The sequence below is a fragment of the Tripterygium wilfordii genome, chromosome 14 (genome assembly GCF_013401445.1).
Source record: "Tripterygium wilfordii isolate XIE 37 chromosome 14, ASM1340144v1, whole genome shotgun sequence".
NCBI lineage: Eukaryota > Viridiplantae > Streptophyta > Magnoliopsida > Celastrales > Celastraceae > Tripterygium > Tripterygium wilfordii.
In genome coordinates, this window is record NC_052245.1 from 10,278,430 (window position 1) to 10,297,454 (window position 19,025).

At 37.7% G+C, this 19,025-nt stretch overlaps 1 pseudogene; it reads left to right on the top strand.

Moving 5' to 3' along the window:
• The first annotated feature begins 17,752 nt into the window (after nucleotides 1-17,752).
• On the top strand, nucleotides 17,753-17,852 carry LOC120015801 (annotated as a pseudogene).
• Nucleotides 17,853-19,025: the final 1,173 nt, after the last annotated feature.

Here is a 19,025-nt window from a genome sequence, read left to right on the forward strand (position 1 = left end):
CATCAACTATACGCACTTTAAGTCCAATGGTTGTAATAAAACATAACAAAAGTGGAGACCACACATTTTCTGTGGAAACTCATTTTTATCCATATTCGGTCACCAAGTGATAAATAAGAGAATAAACTTATTTAAGATAAATCTATTTTCTATCGTTATCATTTAAAGAGATTTTAACAAACATAAATAGATGACTCTTATCTCAACAAACATATGTTTCATGTTGTATCCAAATGAGTAAATACTTCTTGCACAACAAAGTTAGACAAAATCTAATTGACCATGAAACTGTTATAATCACTAGGATCAAAATTCAATCAAAAGGCCAATGTGACTGTTTTGGACACTTAAGAGAGAGGAATCAGAAGTCACAAAGTATATAACCAATGTACCACAAACAATAAATATAAAAGGGGGCAATGTTATATCCATTACAATGATTGAACAATGGCTTGGAAAATCCTCATTTTAGCTCAGAAGAAGTTAAATTTAAGCAAGTTTCAAAGTAATCACGTTTTCTTTTATCTTTTTTTTTCATCTTTTATCTTACCAAATAAAAAAAGGCATGTAGCATTCAAGTGAATTTCCTTCCAATCTATGTTAGTCCCCTTGTAACTCCAACATGGCACGATTGAATAGAGCAACAACAAGCCACCATTCTTTCACATTGAAGCTCAAAGCTCATTAAACGAGTATTCTTATGATAGCTTAAGGTAAACAACTCCTCTACACAAGGCTTTTGTTGTGGATGAAGTTGAAGACAGGAAGAATGTATTTACCCCACATAATATGTGGAGATGTTGTTTTCAGAAATTGAACTGTCATCTAGATTGCACCCCCGACAACTTTGTCACTAGGCCACATGTTCGCCTATGACGGCCTAAATATTTGGAAAATAAACATACCTCAACCCCACACAAGGTTGACGGTAGATTAGTTCAGCACGAGTTGTCAAGAAACATACAACAAAGCAGCCATGAGAAAACACCTCTGGAAAGCCATTAGCATAAAATAAAACTTTGTGCACAAGATCAGCATAGATGCATTGAGATTCCATTACGAAAATATAGTTAAAAGAAAAAAGAAGGAATAAACTACCATATCAGAAAGAAAGGAAGGAAAGAAAAAAAACTTAATCTAAAAGAAATATCAAGAAATAAAGTTCATAGAAGAAGAGGGAAAACAATGAAGAAATAGAAGCAGCTCTATTTTCATCATCTATATACTATACTATATATAACGTGGGTGGGGTCGCATTATCTCCAACTATGGCGGAGGCGGAAGCTGCTCTTTCGACTGTGGTGTTTGCTCTTGATATGGGTTTTAGACATATTGTTTTGGAAGGGGATTCGCAGTTAGTTATTCGGGACCTTCAAAACGAGGAGTCTGGGTTAACGGAATGGTGCGGGATTATTAAGGAGATTAAGAGGGTGTTGAAGGGTTTTTTGTCTTGACAATTCTCTCATGTGCGGCGGACGGGTAATGGGGCTGCTCATTTTATGGTTAAAGAAGCTTTGAATTTGGAGGTGCCAAGAATGTGGGTTGAGGAAGGTCCAGATGGTCACCTTTTCTTTGTCCAGAGAGACAAGGAGGCATTTATATCTCATAAGTCTTGAGGTCTTATAGATGGTTCTGTGGTTTTTTTTTGCCTTTGGCTTTTTTTCAAGGCTTTTATTTCCCTTTTCTTTTTCATGGTTTGTCTTTCGGTTTGTCGTCAAAGAACTCATGTTCTTCCATATTGTGTGGGTGGAGATGTCATCTTCCCCATGGGTAAGTTGTCTTTTTTTAAAGCTTACAATTATTGAGAAGGTTTATCCGGGATGTTCAACTGGTTTTAAAAGGGGAAAAAAGGGTAAGGCTTCCCAGCTTGCCGACACGTGGCCATGCATGTTATTGGAAAGGAAAGGAAGCTCCTTTCACGGGTAAAAAGAGAATAATAAAGAATATTGGAAAGGATAAAAGGAGGGTTATCATACCTCTAAAATATATTCGCTTCTGGTGTTGACAGGTGCACAATAGTTTGGGGAAATAAATTTTTATAAGAAAAGCGACTTCTCGATCTTCTTCACACCTCTCTTCTCTTGAAACCGCCTCTTTGCTTTCTCATCTGTTTCACGAGTCAAGAGTTGGAGGTGAGGATTCAACTAAAGTTTGAAATGAAATTCATGTTCTGAGAGGCTGAGAGCATTGAGATACGCCATCGGTGCAGCAAGCATGCTAGTCTTACTAGTACTTGATAGTCATTGCAGGGGATGGTTTCCTTGGTTTCGGCAAATGATCAGGAAAAATTGTACCCTCACCCCCGTGATGCTGAATTTGTTTTACTTATCATTGTAGTTAGACGTTGTGTTGCTGGATCAGCCAATCTTTCTTTTGCAAATTATCTCAATTGTGTTTTGTAATATTTGATATTTGAAAGAATCTAGCTAAAATGTGGAGGTTTGTGAAATAGGGCTCTAGTGATAATGTTAGTGCCATGTCTGTTGTTGGAAATGTCTTCCATGATCCTCCTTCCACAATATCAATAATAAAAGAGAAATTAAACTTGAGAATAGCAATACAATCCTCCTTCGACAATATCAATAATAAAAGAGAAATTGAATTTGAGAATAACAATACAATCACAGAACAAACAATTTACATGGAAAAAAAATCACAAGTGTTGTCAAAAGACAATCAAGAGAAACTTCACGATATGAAAATTTGTATAATCATACTCTCAGTGACCTCTTTACTCAAGAAGCCCAAAAGACCAAGAGATTATCATAAATCCCTCTCCAACTTATACTCTCCAATACTCTACATTTTGGAATCCCTCACAATTCCACTCCCAAAACACCATGGGTTAATACGCAAGCCCAATGAATTTAACCAGTATGCACCCAAATAGTTTGACTACGGGTCCCAATTCGCACAAAAAAATCGTGATATTTGGCTCCACAACCATCCACAAATATAATGCTACGGCCTCATTGATTAAACAGCCATGCCCTCACATATCCAGATATAATGCTAGACCAAGAAACCTCCCCTCTCACAAGCATCTGATCAAACACTCTACTAGAGCACATGCGCAGTCTCCACGGACACTCTAACAATAGACAAGCGAGTTTTCCACGTAGAGTCGCAAGTAAATCCCATTTTGATAACCACTCCATAAACCTCTCTACCCTCTCCAATGCCCGAAAACTTAGCACAAGATTTCAAGATCAATAGAAAAACTTACATATCCGGCCGAAACCCATATGTAGCTATTAGCTTTACTAAAAGATAAAGAATTCAAACGGCTATTAAACTTTTTTAATCAATAACAGTCTTTTCAAAGAAGCCAACTGCTCTATTAACAACCAAGTTTTCACTCAAAATTGTAATATGTTTCACTATAGTAATTATCACAATATTCAAATATTTCAGCATGGTCACCAAAAATACAGTGAAACATAATACAACTTCGGGTAATCATTTTGAAACAGGTGAACATCGAGTGACCAAAATGAAACTTAGGTATTTTTCAATGACTAAACGTTATATTAACCCAGAATTCTAAGAGTACCCATTTAAGAGGAAGCATAATGTGGAGTATTTATTCATGTATCCAATAGAGAGAAAAGTTTCATGGGTTTGTGTACCTAAAAGAGGAAGAAGCTTCAACCAAACTCAAGGATGTACATATATAGAAGTTCCACCAATAGACACATTTCTAGACAAACAAAAGTCTCTTTTGTTGCTCAATGTTGAAAAGTTCAATAAATGTAATATAGTCATGCTTAAACTTGTGCATGCAAAGGGAAACAACCCATTGACAATTTCATAATATATGATTTTCGAATTCATAACTAAGGTTCATATGACCAAATTGAAAATCATTATGCAATGAAAAGACTAGTGTTTGTACAAAGAGAGATGTCAATGAGCAAATCCAAAATCATCGCTTACAGGAACCATAATTTTGTGAACTAGTTACCAATTTAAATTACAGACACCAACTTTTCCAACTAAAACACAACATTAAGTTGTTCACGAGAAGCCATATAAAAATGCATAAAAACACACCTACGCGATGAAGAATTGTGCACTTTCCAAGACTTCCACATGTAAACAACGCAAAAAAGGAAATGCCAAATTTGCGAAAAGCAAAGAGAATACGTACATAAGTTTTACCCAATGATACATGTCCAAACAAACAAAAGCCTTTCTTATTGGATAATGTTCAAACCTTCAATAAATGTACTGCGGTCATGCTTAAACTGCATGCAAATGGCAAGAACCCATTGCAAGTTTCATAAGATATTCCTTTCAAATTCATAGCTATGGTTGATACGATCAAATTTAAAATCATTTTGCAATAGAGAAGCTAGTGTTTGTATAAAAAAATGTCAGTTGAGCAAATCCAAAATCATCCCCACATGTACCATATTTTCGTGAACTAGTTCCCAATTCAAATTAGAGTTTTTCAGCTAAAGCACAACATTAAGCGGTTCACGGGAACCCACATAAGATGAGTAAAAATACACTAAGAATTGTACCGAATGCACTTTCCAAAACTTCCACATGTCAACAACGCAAAAAAGGAAATGCCAAATTTACGAAAAACAAAGGAAACACGTACATAAGTTATGCTCAACGACACATTTCTACACAAACAAAAGCCTCTCTTATTGTAAAATGTTTATAACTTCCAAAAAAATGTATTGTGGTCACAATTAAACTTATGCACCCAAAGGGCTAACAACCCATTGCTAGTTTCATAAGATATTCCTTTCAAATTCATATATGGTTGATACGAAAATCATTATGCCATAGAAAAGCTAGTGTTTGTATAAACAAATGCCATTGAGCAAATCCAAAATCATCCCCACATGAACCATATTTTTGTGAATTAGTTCCCACGAACCATTTTTTGTAAACTAGTTCCCAATTCAAATTACAGAGATTTTCCAACTAAAGCACAACATTAAGCAGTTCACTGGAACCCGCATAAAATACGTAAAAATGCACTTGCACCAAGAATTGTACCGAATGCACTTTCCAAGACTTCCTCATGTTAACAATGCGAAAAAGAAAATGCACAAATTTCTTGTAATATTTGATGGTTGAAAGAATCTAGCTAAAATGTGGAGGTTTGTGAAATAGGGCTCTAGTGATAATGTTAGTGCCATGTCTGTTGTTGGAAATGTGTTTCATGATCCTCCTTCAATAATATCAATAATAAAAGAGAAATTGAACTTGAGAATAGCAATACAATCACAACACAAACAATTTACATGGAAAACTCCAAAAAAAAAAAACCACGGATGTTGTCAAAAAATAACCAAGAGAAACTTCACGATATGAAAATTTGTATAATCATATTCACAGTGACCTCTCTACCCAAGAAACCCAAGAGTTGATCATAAATCCCTCTCCAATTTATACTCTCCAACACTCTACATCTTGAAATCCCTCACAATTCCACTCCCAAAACATCATGGGCTAGTATGCAAGCCTGATGAATTTAACCAGTATGCACCCAAATGTTTGACCGTGGGTCCCAGTTCGCACAAAAAAATCGTGATATTTGGCTCCACAAATATAATGCTACCATCCACAAATATAATGCTACGGCCTCCTTGATTAAACAGCCATGCCCTCACATATCCAGATATAATGCTAGACCAAGAAACCTCCTCTCTCACAAGAATCTAATCAAACACTCTACTAGCGCACATGTGCAGTCTCCACGGACACTTTAACAATAGACAAGCGAGTTTTGCACGTAGAGTCGCAAGTAAATCCCATTTTAAAAACCACTCCATAAACCTCTCTACCCTCTCCAATGCCCGAAAACCTAGCACAAGATTTCAAGATCAATAGTAGAACTTACATATCCGGCCGAAACCCACATGTAGCTATTAGCTTACTAAAAGATAAAGAATTCAAACGGCTATTAAACTTTTTTAATCAACAACAGTCTTTTCAAAGAAGCCAACGGCTCTATTAACAACCAAGTCTTCACTCAAAATTGTAATATGTTTCACTATAATAATTATCACAATATTCCAATATTTCAACATGATCACCAAAAATGACTACAATGAAACATAATACAACTTCGGGTGACCATTTTGAAACAGGTAAACATCGAGTGACCAAAATGAAACTTGGGTATCTTTCAATGACTAAAAGTTATATTAACCCAAAATTCTAAGAGTACCCATTTAAGAGGAAGCATAATGTGGAGTATTTATTCATGTATCCAATAGAGAGAAAAAAGTTCCATGGGTTTGTGTACATAAAAGAGGAAGAAGCTTCGACCAAACTCAAGGATGTACGTATAGAAGTTCCACCAATAGACACATGTGTAGACAAAAGTCTCTTTTGTTGCTTAATGTTCAAAAGTTCAATAAATGTAATATAGTCATGCTTAAACTTGTGCATGCAAAGGGAAACAACCCATTGACAATTTCATAATATATGATTTTCAAATTCACAACTATGGTTCATATTACCAAATTGAAAATCATTATGCAATAAAAAGGACAGTGTTTGTATAAAGAGAGATGTCAATGAGCAAATCGAAAATCATTGCTTACAGGAACCATAATTTTATGAACTAGTTACCAATTAAAATTACAGACACCAACTTTTCCAACTAAAACACAAAATTAAGTTGTTCACGGGAAGGCATATAAAAATGCATAAAAATACACCTACGCAACGAAGAATTGTGCACTTTCCAAGACTTCCACATGTAAACAACGCAAAAAAGGAAATGTCAAATTTGCGAAAAGCAAAGAGAATATGTACATAAGTTCTACCCAACGACACATGTCCAAACAAGCAAAAGCCTCTCTTATTGGATAATGTTCAAACCTTCTATAAATGTACTGCGATCATGCTTAAACTGCACGCAAATGGCAAGAACCCATTGCAAGTTTCATAAGATATTCCTTTCAAATTCATAGTTATGGTTGATACGACGAATGTAAAATCATTTTGCAATAGAGAAGCTCGTGTTTGTACAAACAAATGTCATTGTGCAAATCCAAGATCATCCCCACACGTACCATATTTTTGTGAACTAGTTCCCAATTCAAATTAGAGGTTTTCCAGCTAAAGCACAACATTAAGCAGGGAACCCGCATAAAATGTAAAAAAATGCACTCGCACCAAGAATTGTACCGAATGCACTTTCCAAGACTTCCACATGTTAACAACGCAAAAAATGAAATGCCAAATTTGCGAAAAGCAAAGGGAACATGTACATAAGTTATATGCTCAACGACACATGTCTACGCAAACCAAAGCCTCTCTTATTGTAGAATGTTAATAACTTCCAAAAAAAATGTATTGTGGTCACAATTAAACTTATGCACAGAAAAGGCCAACAACCCATTGGTAGTTTCATAAGATATTCCTTTCAAATTCATATATGGTTGATACGAAAATCATTATGCCATAGAGAAGCTAGCGTTTGTACAAATAAATGCCATTGAGCAAATCCAAAATCATCTCCACATGAACCATATTTTTGTGAACTAGTTCCCAATTCAAATTACAAAGATTTTCCAACTAAAACACAACATTAAGCAGTTCACGGGACACATAAAATATGTAAAAATGCACTTGTGCCAAGAATTGTACTGAATGCACTTTCCAAGACTTCCACATGTTAACAACGCGAAAAAGAAAATGGAACACGAACAGAAGTTATGCCCAACGACACATGTCTACACAAACAAAAGCCTCTCTTATTGTAGAACATTTATAACTTCCATAAAATGTATTGTGCTCATAATTAAACTTATGCAAGCATTGCCAGTTTCATAAGATGTTCTTTTAAATTCATATATGGTTGATACGACCGAATTGAAAATCATTATGCAATAGAGAGGCTAGTGTTTGCACAAACATATGTCATTGAGCAAATCCAAAATCATCCCCCACATGAACCACATTTTTCAGAACCAATTATTAATTCAAATTACGACACCAGATTTTCCACCTCAAGCACAACATCAAGTTGTTCAATCATCTGTTGCAAAAATACACAACCTATATACAGATTCCATATGATAACACTACAGCATTTAGTCATTCTACTGTTAGTCAAAAATAAATCAAAGAGGATTAACTACACAGTCTACTTCCTCTAGTTCCTGATAGCATTAACTGGGAGACATCCAAATAAAATCACCCTGGATTTCCAAAATAAAGCTAAAACTACATGATAATAAGCATATACGTGGTAGAATATAAGTCTACCAAGGAGAACATTTCACTTTCATTCTATAACATTTCACTTCCATTCTTATTATGTATTCTCGGACTATAACGAGGGCCAAACAACCAAGGATATGAAACTATGGTCAAATCCAAAGCTTTTAAGATTTAAAATTTTCCAAATTTTCTTTCTACATCGTGAATTATGCTGATGAATTGACGGAAAATATAACAACTCAGGGTAGAAAGCTTGAAATTATATATGACATGGCAATATAGGATTGCAAGATGACTATTTTGATTTTGTTTTCAAGTCGGTAAAAATTTTACCAAGAACTAGAGAATATCCAAATGCAACAGTTGACTGAAGACAAATAGTAACTGTAAGCGCCGAAACACATACCAATTGAATGAAAACCAATTAGGGACCAACGAGAATGGGAGAACAATTGTTAAGGATATGGGGTTGATTCGTTACGGGACAGCTAGGCAGATCGGTCTCTGCTGCAGTCTGCAGGCTCACTCGCCCTGGACATTGGCAGCTAGGTCTATGGGCTTACTGGTCAAATTGGACCAGAGTGAAGAAAGTAGCACAACAATAACATTATTGAGATGAGAGGTACCAGAAGAAATTATACCTATTGATTGGTGACCGACACCAAAGTGTGTGTGTGTACTTACCCCAAGTGTAGGGTATTGTCAAGTAATAAACCGGTGAGTCCGGTATCGATCCACGAGGAAGCAATGCAAATTTGAAGTGAATGATATGCAAATGACTAGCTAACACTAATAAACACAATGAATATCAAATAAAAGCAAGTAAAAGAAATGGGCCGAATGACTCGGTAGCATGAGCGATTTTGTAATCAAAGTAAGCACAAATTGGATTTAAAACAATTAATTAAAAACCTAGTCTCTAGTCCGTCCCGGTGGCTACTCGGTTCTCATACTCAAGGTATCATTGCAAACACACACAATCATACACAATGCATTGTGTGATACTATCAATCATGCATATGCAAAGAGAATTGGGTTATAAGACTTCAATTCATACATGTAGGCCATCGGGTCTCTTAATCTACGATGAACGCAAAGGGATAAGCACCTAATATTATGAATTAATATTCCCCCTTGGGGCTTGGCTTGGCTAACACCCTAGTTTCACACTCAAAGATCAATTAACCATAACTCTCCCATGCACATTCCTAATTTAACCCAAAACCCCATCATCAATACACATAATTAATAGCTATGCAATGAAAAACTCAATTAATTAAGGAAATCATGCAATGGGTTTAACAATTCTCAATCGAACACATTAGATGCAATCCCTAGACTAGACAATCCAAGAATACAAGCAAATATGTCATTCCCATAGATCCAATCACACAACTATCACGAAATTAAAAGAGAGAAATCGAAGCTACGATTCTTTGAGCATACCTTAAGTAATCGAAACCGAGCACCCACCGTTTGGGACTAGAAACTAGAAAGAGAACTTAGCCACTCATCATAATGGACATAAACATCAATTTTATAGATGAAAATCAATGTCTACACACGAAATCACAAGAAACCAAGAAAAACTTAGAGAGAGAAATAGAGAGAAACAATGGAGGCAAGAAGTTGGAGGAGATGAATTGTGTGGAAGCCAACCAAATCTTGGGGTTTTCTTCTCTTTTTACAATAGAAAATACCTAACTACCCTTATAAAATCGTTTCCCATTGGTTACATACATGATTTACCCCAAATGCCCTTGAAATTTCGGTGCAGAAAATTGCAGATTCACCGTAGGTGTCCGGACGGGTGTCCGGATGCTTCATGCCTCCAACTTTGTCCGAACAAGGTCTGATTCCAAGCTCTTGTGATTTCCACCATTGGATCTTTTTCCATCTTCAAATCTCGACCTTCAATTACATGTGCAAATCTTGGCATGTGCACTTGCAGCCATCTTTGACCATTTGATTAAACTTGCACCAAATCTTGACCTTGGTATCTCCAACAATTTTGTCATCTTTGACCATTTGATCAAACTTGCACCAAATCTTGGCATTGGTATCTCCAACAATTTCCTTTTAAATGTGTAGCAACTTGCAGCCATCTTTGACTCCAAAAATCAAGTAAGATCTTCTTTTAAGTCAAAAATTGCAAGCAAGAATGTTGTCTTATGCACAACCATTGGATTCACCTTTAAATGATCATCTTAACCCTTCAAGTCTTGTTGTAATCTAATCCATTCATAATTCAAAACAATTCAATCTCGGCCATAGATTAGTGTACCGTTGGAGCTTGTAGTCTTCAAGAATATCTTCATAATCTAAGTCCCGACACCTCACAGCAAAAAGTGTCCAAAAAGTGCTCCAACTTGCCCAATTCAGTCATTTAAGCCCGATTTCCTGCAGAACCAACGGGAAACATGTATAAGGGTAAAATTACTTTATTTAAACACAAATGAATTACTATAAGCACTAGAACCTCCTAATTAGATAGTATTAGGACCTCAAAATAGAGGTCCGGTCACACCCCCCAACTTAGACGTTGCTAGTCCCTAGCAATGCAAACACTTCTAAAAATAAAATCCTAACTCACTGACGTAGGCATCACGGTTGCATTTAGCATATGCAACAAGCCTTTAAACCCCTAGGTCACCCTAGTGGACGAGTTGTAGTCTCGTGAGGGCTTATCAGAGCGATACCCACAAACACTTGCCAAGGGATCCACTATTACTTTGAAAGCACCATAAATGATTCTTAAGTTCTCACATGCAAGAAATAGAGCTAATCCCCCAATTCCCCCGCTAGTCGAAAACATGCAAAATCTTTAGACAACCAATCTCAATCCCCTCAAAGATGACTAAGAACATTTTATAATATGTAAAATATATGTGCAATCAAGCAAGACAACTCAACACATTCACACAAGTAAAACCTTGTTACGGAACCTTTTGGTGTTCATAAATCCCCAATCCCAAATGTACACAAAAATATAAAAACATTGTGCTAAGTAAATGACTTACACAATTGGATTAAATGTATGTGTTTATAAAAGATAATTTGGATGGGCATAGCTTTGAGAAAGAAATCACCTACAAGAGCAATTAATGCATCCGCCAACTCACTTGCTTACCTTGAATCAAATTCATCAAAAGGTTAAATGGTTTGTAATGTGGCTAAGGGACAAGGTAGGAAGAATTTGGACTAGGTAACAAGTTGCAAGGTTAAGTTCAAACATGTGAGCTAAATTCTCATTTTGTCACCCCTTCCATTGCACCACAAATTCAAACACTTCTCATCCTTTACACACAAAGGATTAACTTTATTGCATACACCTCTTTTTGATTTTTTTCTATGCACTTTTTTTTTTCTCGAAAATGAATAACATTTGAACAACAACCCTCAAATTTTTTTTTTTTTCAACATAAGAAAGGGTAATATCACTACCAACTTCTTTTTTTTTTTTTTTTTTTTTTTTTTTCAAGCTCCTACTCAACCTTGCAACCAAAAGTGGGAAGTATTTAAGGAAGTGGTGCACACAAGGCTTGTAAGTGAAATAAAAAGGCTTAAAGAAATTTAGGCTTATAATCACTCACAAAGGAATAGGCTAAGCTCAAATCTCTCAACCTAATGAATCATTCAATCCTAAGTTCACAGGCAAGTGGCAGAATACAAAAATCACACTTCTCAGTAATCAAATGTAATGGATGCAAAGCTATTGAAGAACACGTACATAAGATGTCAAATGAATATCAATGAATAGCATCACCCAAAACCCAATGTATATCAAGGAAGAATGGCTCAAAAGATTGAGAAGGGATAAAAGGTAGTTTTCCAGACAAAATGATCCAAAAACGTAGTCATACATATGCTTCAATGCCAAGATGCCCACTTAATCACAGTTTTGATATCAAACTAGGTCCCAATCATCCCAAGAAAGATTGATCATAGTCATCCTACTCAATCACATGCTTCGACTTCACAAAAGAAATCAAGAAACCTACTCTACACTTGCACGTTCGAACAAGAATAAGAAATTAACGTTGAAATTGGTAGTGAATCCCAAAAGCATCTACCCTTCCCTTCCTAAAGTCCATCTAGCATGTATGAACAACAAAGCATAACACAATAGGATAGAGGGTAGGAAATCATACCATACTCTTCAAAAGTGATCGGAATCATGAGAAACGAAGCGTATCCTGAAAAAGTTAATACCAACCACACTATCCAAGCATGACACAACAAGATTTTATTTTATTTTATTTTATTTTAATTTTAATTTTAATTTTTTTTTTTTAATATTCACAAAAGCACATCAAAATAAAGCAAGTTTACAATGAATTCACAATATTCCCTCACCCCCCAACTTAAATGAGACATTGTCCCCAATGTCAAGCATGATAAACAAGGCAAGAACAAATTGTAAAATGCATTGTGAACATACAAAAACACACCAAAAATGAATGAAAAATAATCTAACACTACATATTTACAAGAGAGCTCTTTTCATGCACACTAGGAAGGAGTGGGATCCACAAGGTCCCATTCTTCGGCCAATTCATTAAAATTTTCCAAGTATGGTTTCAAACGTTGGCCATTAACCTTAAAAGTTTTTCCACTCCTAGGATCATCAATGTCAATGCTTCCATATGGGGAAACCTTGCGGACAATAAAAGGTCCGGTCCATTTGGTACGTAACTTCCCGGGAAACAAGTGTAACCGGGAGTTGTATAAAAGAACCTTTTGTCCCTCATGAAAAACTTTCCTCACAATGTGCTTGTCATGGTATCTTTTCATTTTAAGCTTAGCAATTTTGGCATTTTCGAAAGCATCATTCCTCAACTCCTCAATCTCTTGGATTTGGAGTTTGCGATGCCCCCCAACTTGATCGGTGGAGTCATTCAAAGTGCGAATGGCCCAATAGGCCTTGTGCTCCAATTCCACCGGCAAGTGGCAAGCCTTGCCATAGACAAGTCTATAAGGAGACATTCCAAGGGCAGTCTTATATGCAGTACGGTAAGCCCACAAAGCATCAATCAATTTTGAAGACCAATCTTTTCTATTGGGACCAACCGTTTTTTCAAGAATACGTTTAATCTCCCTATTTGCCAATTCCGCTTGGCCACTTGTTTGTGGATGATATGGGGTGCCAACTTTGTGCAAAATGCCATATCGTTTCATCAAAGTTCTAACCGGGGCATTGCAAAAGTGAGACCCACCATCACTTATGATGGCTCGAGGCATCCCAAATCTTGAGAAAATGTTTTCTTTTAAAAATTTTATCACAACTTGGTGATCATTTGTTCGAGAAGGGATAGCCTCTACCCACTTTGACACATAATCCACACCAACCAAGATATACAAATAACCAAATGAATTAGGGAAAGGTCCCATGAAATCAATGGCCCAACAATCAAAAATTTCCAAGATGTTAATAGGTTGGAGGGGCATCATCTCACGTTTTCCTAAATTACCTAACCTTTGGCAATTGTCACAAGATAGGCAATAAGCATGGACATCTTTGTGCAAAGAAGGCCAATATAAGCCACTTTGAAGAATTTTGGCCGCGGTCTTTTTGGAGGAAAAATGGCCTCCACAACCATATTTATGGCAAAAGGCCATGACACTTTCAAATTCATTATTGGGGATGCACCTCCTAATCACTTGATCGGAACAATACTTGAACAAATAGGGGTCATCCCAAAAGAAGTTTCGCACATTGCGAAGAAATTTGGATCTATCAATCTTGCTCCAATGAGATGGCATTTTTCCGGACACCAAAAAGTTGGCGATGTCCGCATACCATGGAGTCAATTTGGAAGAGATGGCATTTGTGAGGAAGAGTTGTTCATCCGGGAAATGTTCATTGATGGGTATGCCATGTGAAATCAAATTTTATCCGGGAAGTCTAGATAAATGGTCGGCCACTACATTCTCCACTCCTTTCTTATCTTTAATTTCAAGGTCAAATTCTTGAAGTAAGAGAATCCATCTTAACAACCTAGGCTTGGCATTCGCTTTTGAAAGCAAATACTTTAAAGCCGCATGGTCGGTAAAGATGATGACTTTCGAGCCAACCAAATAAGATCTAAACTTGTCCAAAGCAAAGACTATAGCTAGTAATTCCTTTTCAGTGGTGGTATAATTCACTTGAGCATCATTCAAAGTCTTACTAGCATAGTATATAACATGAGCATTTTTTTCTTTTCTTTGTCCTAGGACCGCCCCAACCGCCACATCACTTGCATCACACATGAGTTCAAAGGGCATACTCCAATCGGGAGTTTGCATAATGGGTGCGGTGGTTAGGGCACCTTTCAAATCATCAAAGGCTTTTTGACATTGTGGTGTCCATTCAAAAGAGACATCTTGAGCAAGCAAGTTACTTAAAGGTTTGGCAATGACACTAAAAGAATTAATGAACCTTCTATAGAAACCCGCATGACCCAAAAAAGATCTCACATCTTTAACACATGTAGGGGGAGGTAACTTTTCAATTAATTCAATTTTTGCCTTGTCAACCTCTATCCCTTTGGATGACACAATGTGTCCCAATACAATTCCATGTGTCACCATGAAATGACACTTTTCCCAATTGAGAACCAATTGGCTCTCCTCACATCTTTTTAACACACATGCCAAATTAGCAAGGCATTGGTCATAGGTATCTCCGTAAACCGAGAAATCGTCCATAAAGACCTCCACAATCTTCTCAACCATGTCACTAAAGATACTCATCATGCACCTTTGAAAGGTAGCCGGAGCATTGCATAACCCAAAAGGCATGCGTCTATAAGCAAAAGTTCCAAATGGACATGTGAATGTGGTTTTATCTTGGTCTTCTAAGGCAATCTCTATTTGATTATATCCGGAATACCCATCGAGGAAGCAATAATAGGCTCTACCCGCCACTCTCTCAAGGACTTGATCAAGGAAGGGTAAGGGGAAATGGTCTTTTCGAGTAACCATATTGAGTCTACGGTAGTCAATGCACATACGCCACCCGGTTTGAATTCGAGTGGGAACCAATTCGTTCTTGTCATTCTGAACTACCGTAACTCCGGACTTTTTGGGGACCACTTGGGTAGGAGATACCCATTTGGAATCCGCTATGGGATAAACTATCCCCGCGTCAAGCAATTTTAGCACCTCCCCCCTAACTACCTCCTTCATGTTCGGATTTAAACGTCTTTGCATTTGTCTAATGGGCTTAGCTTCCTCTTCCATGTAAATCCTATGAGTACAAACCAAAGGACTAATACCCTTCAAATCAGCAATTGTCCAACCTATTGCCCTTCTATACCTTTGCAACACTTGAACAAGTTTCTCTTCTTGGGAAGAAGTAAGTAGGGAAGATATCACAACAGGGTATGACTCATTCTCTCCCAAAAACACATATTTCAGCTCACTTGGTAAGGGTTTCCTTTCCGGTGTTGGTGGATGCTCTAAAGATGATTCAAGCTTAGTCTTGGAAGGTTCTAATTCCTCAATGGGTGGGTTGAATCGTCCTATGCTATGGATAGCTAAAGACTCCAAAACCTCATTAATTTCCTCTTCCTCAACTAAAAATTGACAACCTTTTTCACTCAAAGCTAGCACACCTTCCACCGAATCCCTAGCAAGAGTTTTCTCTAAGTTCTCCTCAACATATGAATGGATCCAATCTACTTCCCTAATGTCTTCAAACTCTCCCATTTGCTTAGACACATTAAAGATGTTCATCTCCGCTGTCATATTCCCAAAAGATAGCACCATGACACCATTCCTACAATTGATCAAAGCATTTGAAGTTGCTAGGAAGGGTCTACCTAGAAGGACCGAGATTGGTTTGCTAAAGCTAGGGAGGGGTTGAGTATCTAAAACCACAAAGTCAACCGGGAAATAGAATTCATCCACTTGAACTAGCACATCTTCAACTATTCCTCTAGGAATCTTGACGGATCTATCGGCTAGTTGCAAGGTAATTCTTGTAGGCTTAAGCTCACCTAACCCTAATTGTTGATAGACCGAGTATGGAAGGAGATTAACACTAGCACCTAAATCCAACAATGCTTGTTCAATCCTATGGTTCCCTATGACTATTGGAATGGTAGGGCAACCGGGATCCTTATATTTAGGTGGAGTGGTGGCTTGTAAGATGGAGCTTGCTTGCTCCGTAAGAAAAGCCTTCTCCTTCACATTCAATTTACGTTTCACGGTACACAAATCCTTGAGGAACTTTGCGTACGAGGGAACTTGTTTGATGGCATCTAAAAGAGGTATGTTCACTTTCACTTGTTTGAAAAGTTCAAACATCTCTTTGTGTAGAGCCTCATTGGTTTTCTTCCCTAATCGGTGAGGAAATGGTGGCCTTGGGATACACTCTCTATCCTTAGATGTGTCTACCCTTGTCCTATGTGATTGCCCCTCACTCTCCTCTTCTCCTCTTGGTATTTTCTCACATTTTTCTGAATTTCTGGATGAAGTGTCCGGACAATCCAAAATAGGTGTCCGAACACTTGCACCTAGTGAATCATTTTCCTGCACAAATTTCTCCAAACTCTCTTCCTTTCCACTATTTCCTTTGTCCTTTTCCCCCACTCTATCACCAAAATTCTGCACATCATCACTTTGATCAACATTCTCATTTGGTATGGGTCTATCCACAATGCGTCCATTCCTCAAAGTGAGGATGGATTGGGCTTGTTCATGTCCACTCACCCCCCCACTAGTAGATTCTAGTAAATTGGCTTGTTTGGATGGATTGGGGTATGGTTGAGCTGGGAATTTACCCTTCTCATATGTGGTGAGAGCTTGGGTGACCTTAGTGATTTGACTCTTAATATCCTCAATGGCCCTATTGGTTTGTTCTTGGAATTTGGTGGCCTTTTGATTCTCCCCTATTTGAGCTTGCATGAAAATGTTAAGAGTGTCTTCAAGAGACCTCTTAGGAGGTGGAATGTAAGGTTGTGGAGGTGGTTGTGCAACACTTGGAGGAGGCAAATGTTGTTGGGGTGGATTGGGGAGTGATTGGGATTGAACATTCCCATCATTCCTCCACCCAAAGTTTGGATGATTCCTCCAAGGGTAATTCTCATTGTACGAATTGTTGCCTTGGTGATTGGTAGGGTAGGGCTTCCTAAAGTTCTGAGAATTGTTCCCATTGTAACCTTGCCCAAATAGGACTTCCTTACAAGCCGGTAAGGCATTACACTCATCCGTCCTATGATCCCTACTTTCACACAAAGTACAAGCAACTTGTTCATCAACACCAACTGCATTTATAGGGGCCTTTTGTGACTCTAAGGACTCCAATTTATTGGACAACAAAGCAAGCTTAGCATGCACATCATCATTTTCATTCAACACAAACTTGCCACTAGAGCTTGGCACAACCTCATGTCGGGTTAGGGGAGGAGCTTCCCAAGATCGGGATTCCTCCGCCAACCCATCAAAGAAAGTAAATGCTTCATTGGCATCCCTATTCAAAAAGTCACCTTGAGTCATAGTGGAAACCAATTTCTTCAAAGATGGAGTCAAAGATTTGTGGAAGAAATTCACAATTTGAAATTTTTGAAATCCATGGTGAGGACACATAAACAACAAATCCTTAAACCTCTCCCAAGCTTGGAAGAAAGTTTCATGTTCTTTGCAATGAAAATTCATGATTTGTGTTTGATAAGAAATGGTACGGTGGGAAGGAAAATATTTGTTGAGAAATTCTTCTTGCATTGCCGCCCAAGTCGCAATGGATTGGGGGCGCAAGTTCTCAAACCATTGTTTTGCATGATCCTTCAAAGAGAATGGAAAAAGTTTGAGTCTCAAAATTTCTTGTGTGCATGTAACATCACCAAAAGTAGTACACACCGATTCAAAATCATGCACATGTGAATATGGTCGTTCCGATTCCATTCCATGGAATTTGGGAATCATTTGGAACATTGATGGTTTAAGGCTCACATTTTGTTGGTTCGGTGGCATGATGATGCAAGAAGGTTGAGTTTGCCTTGCGGGATGCGTGAGCTCCCTCAAAGTGCGATGCTCTTGGGCATGAATGTACTCCACAGGAGGAGGTGCATGTAAATTTTGCCCAAAAGGAGCATATTGTGGCACTTGTGGCATTGGGTAATACATAGGATGCACATAATTATATGGGGGAAGCATATGGTATGCGGGAGGCATATTGGGAGGTTGGTAGACATTTTGTGGGGCAATTTGTGCCGCATTGTCTTGTTGAAGTGGTTGAGGTGCATTTTGCAAAGCATGCTCAACTTGAACATTTGGTAAATTCTGGGCATTTGGCACATTTTGGGCATCTTGCCCTTGCGCCGGATTCATCAATTCATCAATGTTCACACGTTGCAAAAGACGACGTAATACATCAAGATTGATATCACCCCCACGTACACTCCCCGCATCACTCGCATTTATGTCACCACCTCTCCCATCTCTATTAGACCCATGCCCACTAACGCTATCTCTAAGATGAGACATGATGGCAAACAAAGCTATCAAGTAACACGAAAGATGACCACCAACCAAGTCAAGTAACACCAGTTTTTTTTTTTTTTTTTTTTTAATCAACAAACAACCAAGAGCAATATCAAGCAAGAACAAGAGCAAAGATAGGAATAGAATGACAATCAACCTCAGGAACAATTACACACCAAGATGTAGCAAGTAGTGATAGAAAGAAAAATGCGCAAAGCTCTCTCAAACAACGTATCACTACCAAGCAGCAAACAAGGTGGCATCCATCGCCCACAGGAATCTAAGTTAGCCCCATCCGCCAAGTTCTCCTCACAGCAATTTTTTTTTTCTCTTTTCAGCAACTACACTAATTCAACTAC